Source organism: Mesoplodon densirostris, chromosome 11 (genome assembly GCF_025265405.1).
Source record: "Mesoplodon densirostris isolate mMesDen1 chromosome 11, mMesDen1 primary haplotype, whole genome shotgun sequence".
NCBI classification, from domain to species: Eukaryota; Metazoa; Chordata; class Mammalia; order Artiodactyla; family Ziphiidae; genus Mesoplodon; species Mesoplodon densirostris.
The window spans coordinates 4,347,718-4,358,306 of NC_082671.1; the positions used below are offsets into that span (position 1 = coordinate 4,347,718).

The 10,589-nt window shown below is 48.2% G+C and overlaps 1 long non-coding RNA gene across 1 annotated transcript in view; it reads right to left on the bottom strand.

Annotated features, from left to right (window-relative positions):
• LOC132498752 (uncharacterized) overlaps nt 1-7,965 on the bottom strand; it is an 84,866-nt gene extending 76,901 nt beyond the window's left edge. The window contains exon 1 of the long non-coding RNA XR_009533796.1: nt 7,908-7,965. This is a non-coding gene — a long non-coding RNA (uncharacterized LOC132498752). The remainder of the gene's footprint in view (nt 1-7,907) is intronic.
• Nucleotides 7,966-10,589: the final 2,624 nt, after the last annotated feature.

Consider the following 10,589-nt stretch of genomic DNA (forward strand, 5'->3'; position numbering starts at 1 on the left):
AGTTCAGTAGGACAGGATGACCCAGTGTAGCAAACAGATCCAAGTCTGGTCACAGGGTCACAGGAAGTCAGTGTTTCCCCGGTCATTTGAATGACTATCCCACTTTTTCCTCTAATTTTGAATTTTCCGATACAGAAAAGTGGAAAGGCTTGTGCAATGAATATTCTTAAACCCTTCACCTACATTCATCAATGCTCTGACGTTTACTTTATCTCTTTCTATAGTTACACATTTCCCCCTCATTTGGAAGTAAGTTGCAGATACCATCCCTAAATACTTCAGATCTTCTAAAAAAAAGTGTTCTCCTGCACAGCCTCAATATCACGTTACTCTGAAGAAACTGAACACTGATACACAGTTCACAGTCACTTTTCCCAATTGTCCGCACAATGCCCTCTATAGCTTTTCTCCTTTTTTAAAAAAAAAAAATTGAAATAGAATCAAGGATTAGTCATTGCATTTGGGTGCCTTGTCTCTCAAGTCTCTTTTAATCTGTAACAGGGCCCTACTCCCCTTTTTTTTCCGTTGCATCATCTTGACATTTCTGAGGAGTGCAGGTCAGTCATTTTGGAGAATGACCCACAATTTGAATTTGTCTGTTTTCTCATGACTGAAAGTAGGTTCTATTTCTTTTTCCTAAAATTATGGTGGTGAAACATCTGTATCACAAAATTTACCATTTTAACCATGTTTAAGTGTCAATTCAGTGGCCATAAGTACATTCATAATATGGTGCAACCATCACCACTATCCATTTCCAGAATGTTTTCATCATCTCAAACAGAAATTCCATACCCATTAAACACTAACTCCCCATATCCTGAACCCCCAGCTCCTGGCAACCATTATTCTAATACCTTCCGTGTCTATGAATTTGCCTATTCTAGGTACCTCATATAAGTAGAATCATATGATATGTGTCCTTTTGTGATTGACATTTCACTTAGCATAATGTTTTCAAGGTTCATCCCTGTTGTCGCATGGGTCAGAATTTCCTTCCTTTTTAAGACTGAATAATATTCCATTGTATGTACCACATTTTGTTTATCCACTCATCTGTGGACAGACAACTTGGGTTGTCTCCAACTTTTGGCTACTGTGTATACTGTTGATATGAACAGTGGGGCACAAGTATCTGTTTGAGTCCCTGCTTTCACTCCTTTGGGGTAAATACCTGGGAGTGGAATTGCTGGATCATATGGTGACTCTGTTTATCTTATTTATTTATTTATTTATTTATTTATTTATTTATTTATTTATTTATTTTTGCCGCGTTGTGTCTTCGTTTCTGTGCGAGGGCTTTCTCTAGTTGCGGCGAGCGGGGGCCACTCTTCATCGCGGTGCTTGGGCCTCTCACTGTCGCGGCCTCTCTTGTTGCGGAGCACAAGCTCCAGATGCGCAGGCTCAGTAGTTGTGGCACATGGGCCTGGCTGCTCCGTGGCATGTGGGATCTTCCCAGACCAGGGCTCGAACCCGTGTCCCCTGCAGCAGGCAGATTCTCAACCACTGTGCCACCAGGGAAGCCCCTGTTTATCTTTTTGAGGAACTGCCTGTTTTCCACAGTGGCTGCATCATTTTACATTCTCACCAGCTTCTGATTCTCATGAGGCGTCCAATTTTTCCACATCCTTGCCCAGCCATTTTTTTTTGTATTTATTTATTTTTCATAATAGTCAGCCTAATGGTAAGAGGTAGTATCTCATTGAGGTTTTGATTCGCATCTCCTTAATGACTAATAATGTTGAGCGTCTTTTTATGTGCTTATTGGCCATTTGTATATCTTCTTTGGAGAAATGTCTATTCAAGTCATTTAACCATTTTTTAATCGGGTTGTTTGTTTTTCTTTAAGTTAGAGAAGTTCTTTTCATATTCTAGGTGTTAATCCCTTATCAGATATATAATTTGTGAATATTTTCCTCCCTTTCTGTGGGTCATCTTTGCGCTCTCTTCATAGTGTCCTTTAATGCACAAAAGTTTTTAATTTTGATGAAGTCTAAATTATCTATTTTTCTTTTGTTTGTGCTTTTGGTGTCCTATCTTAGAAATCATTGCCTCATCCAGTGTCACAAAGATTTTCCTCTATGTTTTCTTCTAAGAGTTCCATAGTTTTTGCTTTTTTTTTTTTTTTTTTTTTTTTTTTTTCCGGTACGCGGGCCTCTCACTGTAGTGGCCTCTCCCATTGCGGAGCACAGGCTCCGGAAGCGCAGGCTCAGCGGCCGTGGCTCACGGGCCCAGCCGCTCTGTGGCATGTGGGATCCTCCCGGACAGGGGCACGAACCCGTGTCCCCTGCATCAGCGGGCGGACTCTCAACCACTGTGCCACCAAGGAAGCCCAGTTTTAGCTTCTAAGTTTAGGTCTTTGACCCATTCTGAGCTAGTTTTTGTATATGGTGTAAGGTAAGGGTCCAATTTCATTCTTTTGCATGTGGGAATATCCAGTTTTTCCAGTTCGCTGAAGAGACTGCCCTTTCCCCCACTGAATGGTCTTGGCACCTTCGTCAGAAGTCAAGTATTTCTGGGTTCTCTACTCCATTGATCTGTACACCTGCTCTGTTCAATTTCAAGACGTATATGGCTTCTTCCAACCTCCTCCTAATACTTGTATCCACTTCCTCAAAGAGAAGGAGAATGAGGAGGAAAAGTCTTAACCACCAAGGAATTTAATGTTATGGGGCCCTGGATCTGGATTTGAAAGCCGGGACATGTGCAACCTTCTTGAGGTGCCCAGTTTTCAGATAAACATTCAAATTGTTGGTGTTGAGCAAGCTATGTATTCTATCTGAATCCATCCACTTACTAAGGCACAAACATTCTCTACATTTTTTCCCCTGTTACCTAACTTAGAGGACTCAAATATGCTTCAAGCCATGTTCTTTTGAAATCCTACACAATGCGAATGAGATTGATGTCGTATGTGTGTTTAGCTTTTAACTCACAGAAGAAGGAGGTTTGCAAATAAACAACAGTTATTTACTGAGTACACTTTATGTGGGGCACTGTAACATAAAATTCATATTCATGGTGGCTTACAGTGTAGTTGGAGAGGCAAAGTATGTATATATACGTGTGACTTGATGAGTACTTGGAGATGGGAGAGATGAAAACTGAAATAGTTGGCAAAATCTCCAAAGGTGGGGTCTTCAGGGGATTGTTCCAGAGAAAGGGTATATTGAGATTCAGGGTTGAAAGTGAAGAATACTCGGTACTGAAACACAAAGGCAGGAATGAGTAAGCTCTCTGGGGACAGTGAGAAGAGCAGCCCGACTAGATTGGCAGATGTGTGTGGGAGAGCACGAGTGGATGGGTGGGGTGCGGCCAAATTATGTCGGATTTTAAATACCCAGGCAAAGGAATGTGCCTGATTGGTCAGACAGTAGGTCACCCTTAAAAGTTCTTAAATGATGTGATTAATTTTCTGAATGGAGGAGTGGGGTCCTGTTTTAGGTAGGTTGGTCCAGGAGGGGATGTGGGATAGATTACTGGAGAAGAGGAAGTGATTGATTTCTCATTAGGGCTTCCCTGGAAAGAAAAGGAGTAGCTCTCTGCCCCAAGTCCAACTCCAGACTGAGGTGTATTGGCAACCCTTCTTACTGAAATCTGCTGTTAGAAAATGAACTGGATCTAAGATCCTATGAGGTCTTACCCACGTTCAGCCCAGCCCACTAACCTTTTGTGGCACGAAATTCCCACTGCCGGTTCTGTTTTGCTTTGGCACCCTCCCCAGACTGCCTCATCATGCTGCCATGCTTCCAAAGCTTCCAAGCTACAGGCAGGGCGGTCATTTTAGTTTCTTCTTTTTTACAAAAGGTCAAGTTTTCTAAAGCTATTAGTGGGTCAGCTGGAATTTGTCTGTGCTGAGAAGGTGCAGGAAAACTGGGGGACGCTGCAGCTGACCTTTAGAGCCTTCTCGCCATTTCTCCCCCTCCTCCCACCTCCCTGCCCAAGATGCTGAGCCTCATCAGGACCTGGTACTTCCTCTTCACTCAAGGCTTTCCCACAACAGCTGAAAACTGCCTGTGACACACACAAGGGATTCAAGCCACTGTGTCCCAGACAGGAATGTTGAGCCTTGCCAGGTGACATTCTGGGGGTCACAGGAAAACAGAAGCTAAGCAGAAAGTGTCCTGTGGGCTAGAATCAGAGAGATGCAAGGTCACCGGTGAACATTCTGGAGCGCAGCGCTGGACGATGCCGTGGGGAGAACCATCAGGCTGACACCCGCTGTGGTCAGAGGCTAGCTGCATTTTTACCCTCCCCTCCCTGACTGAATACTCCCAACTCTGGCATCTCCTCAGATGGCTACCGTGTTTGGTTTTCAACCAGGACAAACAAAGAGAAGGGGTTTGTTTTCCTGTCTGCTTTTGCTGAATGGAATCTCTGATTCTATTTACCAATCATGCCTCAGACACCCTGGGGCTGGTTAGGACTTTAAACGCTGAGCACACTGGACTCCTAGCTTTACTGAACCCTTTTCCATATCCTGAGCCTGGTACAAACTTCATCCTTTCCCTTCACCCCCAACGTCCCTTCAATCTGTGGGTGATTCTGCAGCCAATTCCTGGCTAATATTTCACCCACAAATGACTATTTCAGCTGAACTTCCCCAAACTTGAGCATCCTTACCAGATATTTTGGGCTTCCTCACAATGCATCTTCAGATCTGCATGCCTTTCTGGTATAATTCTGAAGTGGTGAAAAGTCTCTAACTTTGAAGGGCATAAAGTAAGCTCAGCCCCCTAAGGGGTGTTGCAGAAATCTGGAGTTCTACCCTATTCATACCTCATTGCCGCCTTCCAGGAGTTTCAGACAAGATGTCTTAGAAAGCTTTGTGCTTTGGCATTATATTTTTCACCTCTTTTTCCCTCTAACTGAAGATGGGGTGAGGAGCATGAAAAGGGGCTGTGAATCAGAATGATTAGAAAACAGCACACGCAATATGAGGCGTCTTTACCCTTCCTGCTTCTGCTCCCAGGGGTCAGGAGGTAGAGGCAGCTCTCAGGTAAGTAAATTTGCAGATGCCCACGCATGTCCAGAGCATTCCCAGTCATTAGAGACTGCCCAGCGGGGGCGGGGGGGCCAGCCTTCCGTCTGGGGTTTCTTTTAGAACTTTTGTCCCGAGAGCATCCTGTTCTGTTATATACATACCCACGGCCATCGCCAAATTGCTAGGTTGAGTACAGCCGTGCTCAAGGGCCTGGCACTGGGTTAGAAACAGAAACTGAGCTTCAAGGCCCGGTGGGAGCCTGACACGGGAGCTGTGGCCCAGTCCTCCCCACACGCCCTTTGCACTTGCCTCTCCTCCTCCTCCTCCTTGAGATCCCAGGCTTAACCCCCTCCTCACTCGACTGTTGAGGCATGCCTAAATGTTTTCAGATGCACGGTCCAGAACATCAGGCATAAAGCCGATCCGCCCTCACATGGGTGGGTGGCTTGGCTGCTCCCCACCCGGGAGGGGAAGAGGCTGAGCTGGGGTCTCTCAGAAGGGGGCCCTTGGCCCAGACGCACAGCCCCTGAGTGAGGACGCCCACGCAGGGAAGGGTCGGCGTCCTGCTCTATTTAGAACCGGCTTTCCTGCTAGTACAGGCCAGAGGGCCACTCTGGCTATAACTGTGACTGGAGAGCCACTTTCCTTCAAAGCTCTATTTTCAGGCGTTTACCATTTTCTTTAAAGCCTCACAGGCAGGCAGCCCCGGAGCACTCAGTCTCCCGAGGAAGGAGCCTGGGAGGAGTTTGGTCCAATTTCTCTGAGGGGCTGGAGAGGGCCTGTCCATCACTTAGATGATCAGTGAGCCTCGGTTTGCTGTATGGACGGACCAGGAAGGCGAGCTACCGCCCGCTTTGCAGACCTGTGCTTTCTCCATCCAGCTGGCACAGCGGCCAGTGGAGCTGGACAGCCTGGGTTCAAACCCCACGTTGCTGGTTGTGAGACCTGCTTACTAGCTGTGTGAACTTGGGCAAGCTCCTCACCAGTGACACCTACCTTACCGGACGGCTGTGTAGGACGGGCACTGACCTATAGCACATAAGCAACACCATAATGATACGTTCTCTTTCTTTGTCTGTAAACTGAGGAAATGCTATTAACTGTTGTGCCAGTCCTTCTGCCCAGTGGACAGCAAGCGTGTCCACTGTGTGTGGGTGACGCCAGGAGGAGACGCGCAGGGAAGGAAGGGCCTGGCTCCCAGCCTCTGGGAGAGCCCGAGACTCCCAGAGAGGCTCCCAGAAAATACGCAACAAGGGAGAAACCCGCTCCCCACTCTCCCTCGTGGAAAGGGCCATGACACAGAGGCCTGTCACAGGCTCGGGCCCGGGGGCACTTCCCCACCCCGAGCGGGACGCCAGCTCAGCCCGGGGTCAGAGGGAGCTGTGGAGGGGTCTGCAGGCCTCTGATACGGCCGGCCACTCCTCGCGCTGGGCGGCCTCCTGTCTGGCGTGGGGTGTGAAAGAGGAGCCGGAGGACTGACAGAACTTGGCCTTACGGTCAAAAAGAGGGACACAGACATAGAGAACAAACATATGGACACCCAGGGGTGGTGGTGGGATGTACTGGGAGATTGGGATTGACCTAGATACACTACTTTGTATAAAACAGATGACTAATAAGAACCTGCTGTATAAAAAAATAAATAAAATTCAAAAATAAAAAAAGAACTTGGCCTTGCCAACTGACAGAGATTCTGGCCAGGGTCTCTCGAGCAGCTAGCTGATGGGCTCCTGTCACTGGGCCCGAAATCCGCCCCAGAGACTCTGGCTCCGCCTCCGGGCCTGGCCCCGCACTCAGAGCCCAGGCTCCGGGCTCACTGGTGCCACCCTCGGTGTGTGTGGAGGGCCACAGCCATGTCCCCTAAGTCTGCCCCTGCCTCTCTTGAAGCCCCAGTCCACTCTGGGCTTTTACAATCAGAGTCCTTGCTTTACTTTGTCCATCCAAATCCTACCTAAATCTGTCACGTCCATGTCAGTCTCACCTCCTCCATGAAGCCCTCCCTGCCTGCCCAGCTCACACCACCAGTCTCACTCTCCTAAGTTTCCTAGTTACCTGTTCTATTCACCTGGAAATTAGGAATTTACTTAATTATACGTCCCCCAATATTTGAGCACTCGTTTGACTGCAAGGCACTGGGGGGGACATCTCTAGAAGGAAAGGTCATCTTCTATCAAGAAGCTTAGATTCTAAAGGGATGGCCTGGAAAACTCCTTCCTGCCGTATGTTGCTTTTCAGGTCTGATGGTATTATTTAACTCAGTAATAATAAACAATTGAGGGGTACTCGCTGTGTGTTGGTCTTGTTCTAAGAACCTTACGTGGACTATTTGACCTGTGACAGTCCTCCTGTAATGTAAGCGCTATTATTACTACTTTACAGATAAGGAAACTAAGACGCAGGAAGGTTAGATGATTGCCCAGCGTCAGCTCGCGAGACAGCCGGCGTGTGAACCAGGCTGCTTGACTCGGCTGCTCTGCTCTTAGCCTCTGTGCCGTATTTGCCCTGGGTTTCGCCCTCTCCGTCCAACGAGAGTGAAACCCCCGGAGGCAGGCACCTCGTCTCATCCCTCCTCACAGCCCTGCAGCCCTTGGTGCATCGCGGCCTCTGTAGGTGGGGCTGTGTGGAGGTCGTGAGCGCTCAGTGTCCAGGGAGGCTGTGGCCAACAGGCTGAGCAGCACAGAGGAGAGGGGGTCGCCCACGAGTCCTTAGGTCTGGGGCAACAGAACTGGGAAAGGAGTCTAGGACGCCAGGGCCCAGACACTGCTCTGTACTGACTTCTAGCTCACACTGCCTCCTTGCTAACCCCGTGCCTGCCCCCAGCCCAGACCAGGCAGGCATCCAGCTAGGCCTTAGGAGGCCTTATGTGACGTAGGCCCACTGGGAACAGGCCCAGAAGCCATAGTAACTTCAGGTTAATGCTTACCAGGACCAGGGAGACGCAAACAGCGCCTGGAAACAGGAATGTTCCGTCTTGAGGACAGACTCAACCTCCCCCAGGTGTACCAGCCTCCAGCATCTTCGGGATTTCTTACCATATCTGCCAAGTTACAGGGGTTGTAAGTCTGAGAACAGAGAGCACTTCAGGCAAGAAAATATCTGTCCTCATTCATGGGACAGATTCCCTGAAGCTTAATGAAAATCTTGCTCATGTGCTAGTTACCCACCTATCATGTTATCTATTTCTTTCATATTCATTGATCGCCTGCTTAGCATAAGAAGCTATGTAAGCACCAAAGACACACACACAAAACCTGCCTTCCTGCCCTCCAGCAGCTTACAGTCTCATACAGGAGATGATTCTAGCTCTAGACACACATATCTACAACGTGAGCTGTGTGATAATGATTATCCTAGCAATCATTTATTAACTGCTTACCCTTTGCATCTGTGCTAATAAATGTTTTATTTTATTTTATTTTTTTATTTTATTATTTTTTTTTGCGGTACGCGGGCCTCTCACTGTTGTGGCCTATCCTGTTGCGGAGCACAGGCTCTGGACACACAGGCCCAGCGGCCATGGCTCCCGGGCCCTGCCGCTCCGCAGCATGTGGGATCCTCCCAGACCGGGGCACAAACCCGTGTCCCCTGCATCAGCAGGCAGACTCTCAGTCACTGCGCCACCAGGGAAGCCCCTAATAAATGTTTTAATAGAGTTTACCTCATTTAATCTTTATAGCAAATCTGGATATAATTATCCCCACTCCACACATGGTGGTTAAAGCTCTGAGAAATTAATTTGTAGCAGAGTTACGATTCAAGCCCAGGTTTGTTGGACCTTGGAGTCTGCTGTTCTCTTGAGAGGTTCAGACTGAGCACCAGTGAAAACAGAGGTCAAGGTCACTTTTGGCTTAGTTGACCAGAGCATCTTGGTGGAAGAGGATCCTGTAGAAGTCTCTTCTAGATGACTCTTCCTTCTTCTTCTTTTTTTTTTTTTTAACTTTTTCTCCAAGCTAGCCTCCACAGAACTACCAAATTAACCTTTCTAAGATACAGCTATGATCATCATGAACTCCTTTGCTCAGAAACCTTCAGTGATCCCCCTAAAAATCCCAAACTCCTCTTAAGCCTGACATTCAAGGTCCCCGGGGCCAGGTCCATCCAGGCTCTCCAGCCTCCTTTCTGCCCCCTCCCTCATGTTCTTGCCAAACAGAACTGTTTGCTCTTCCGTGTGCCCTCACCACCACTGCTTCTGATCGCCTCAGGCCACTCCGTCCACCTAGAATCTCTTCCTCATCTTGGTCTCTCCAACTCTTACCCACCCTTCAAGGTCCCGCTGAAATGTCACTTGCTATGTGACAGACAATTACTAAGCTAGAGTATATTTATTTATATATTTTAAAAACATGTATTTATTTATGCATCTTATTTTCTCCAATGGACAGCTAGTTCTTTGAAAGCAGAATCCAAATCTCATTTGGTCTTCTATTTTCCCATATCCTAGTATATCTTTTTTTTTTTTTTTTTTGCGGTACGCGGGACTCTCACTGCTGTGGCCTCGCCCGTTGCGGAGCACAGGCTCCGGACGCACAGGCCCAGCGGCCATGGCTCACGGGCCCAGCCGCTCCACGGCATGTGGGATCTTCCCGGACCGGGGCACGAACCCGCGTCCCCTGCATCGGCAGGCGGACTCTCAACCACTGTGCCACCAGGGAAGACCCCTAGTATATCTTTATGTTCTTCCATATCCTAGCATCCTAACCTGATTAGCGCTCCATAAATATTTATTGGATAAGTTAATTTTTAAAATCAAAGAATAAAATAATTCAGTGGGCGGATCTGAATGTGTAGGGTCCTCCCCTGCCAATCTGCCTTCGAGGGGCTCCTACCATTACACGATTTGCAAAGATATCTAGACAAGTATATGTTTAGGGTCCTAGAAAGCTGGGACAGAATTGAACCCAGCAGGGTGAGACTGTGGAGAACAATGCATCATTTGCACAGCACATTGTTCAGGAAAAGGATGGGACTAGAGTTTAGGGTGGGGGAGAGGAAAGGCTGTAATAGAAATGAATTTCATTCTTTGCAATATTACCCAACATCCTGGTATTTGGGGAATGTACCTCCCTTGTCCGGTGTGAACTGTGGCACCCTCGCCAAGCCCGGCAGCCTAGACTCTCCCTGGTGGGCCGGTTGGTTTTCCTCTGAGCCCCTCCAGACGTCCTGCCCCCTCACTCATCCTGGGGCATATGATGGATGTGAACTAAGTCTAAGGATGGATGCTCTTGGGCCAGTCGAGCTTGGGCCCGGGTTGATAAATGACCACTGGGCCTTTAGATTCAGAGCGATGTCTTGTGTGGACAGGAAAAGCCCCTCCCTGACTTGAGCTCATTCATTCGGGGTCTCCCAGCACTGAGCATGCTGAGAGGGCTGTCTCAGCAGGAGGATGAGCCCCAGAACACGCGTCTTTACGCAGGATCTGAAGGTGAAAGGGGAGCTGCACCTGGGCGGGGGTGGGGGGCCCTGGGAGCTGGGGATCCTTCTCAGAGGTGAGACCAGCTTTCCATTTCTGGGATGACAGGGCTGCAGGCCCACAGTCTCGAGGGTAGAAATGTATAAAAACGGCACTGTCGGGGGAGGGGTCCTGCCTCTCGGATGGTTTCTGTTC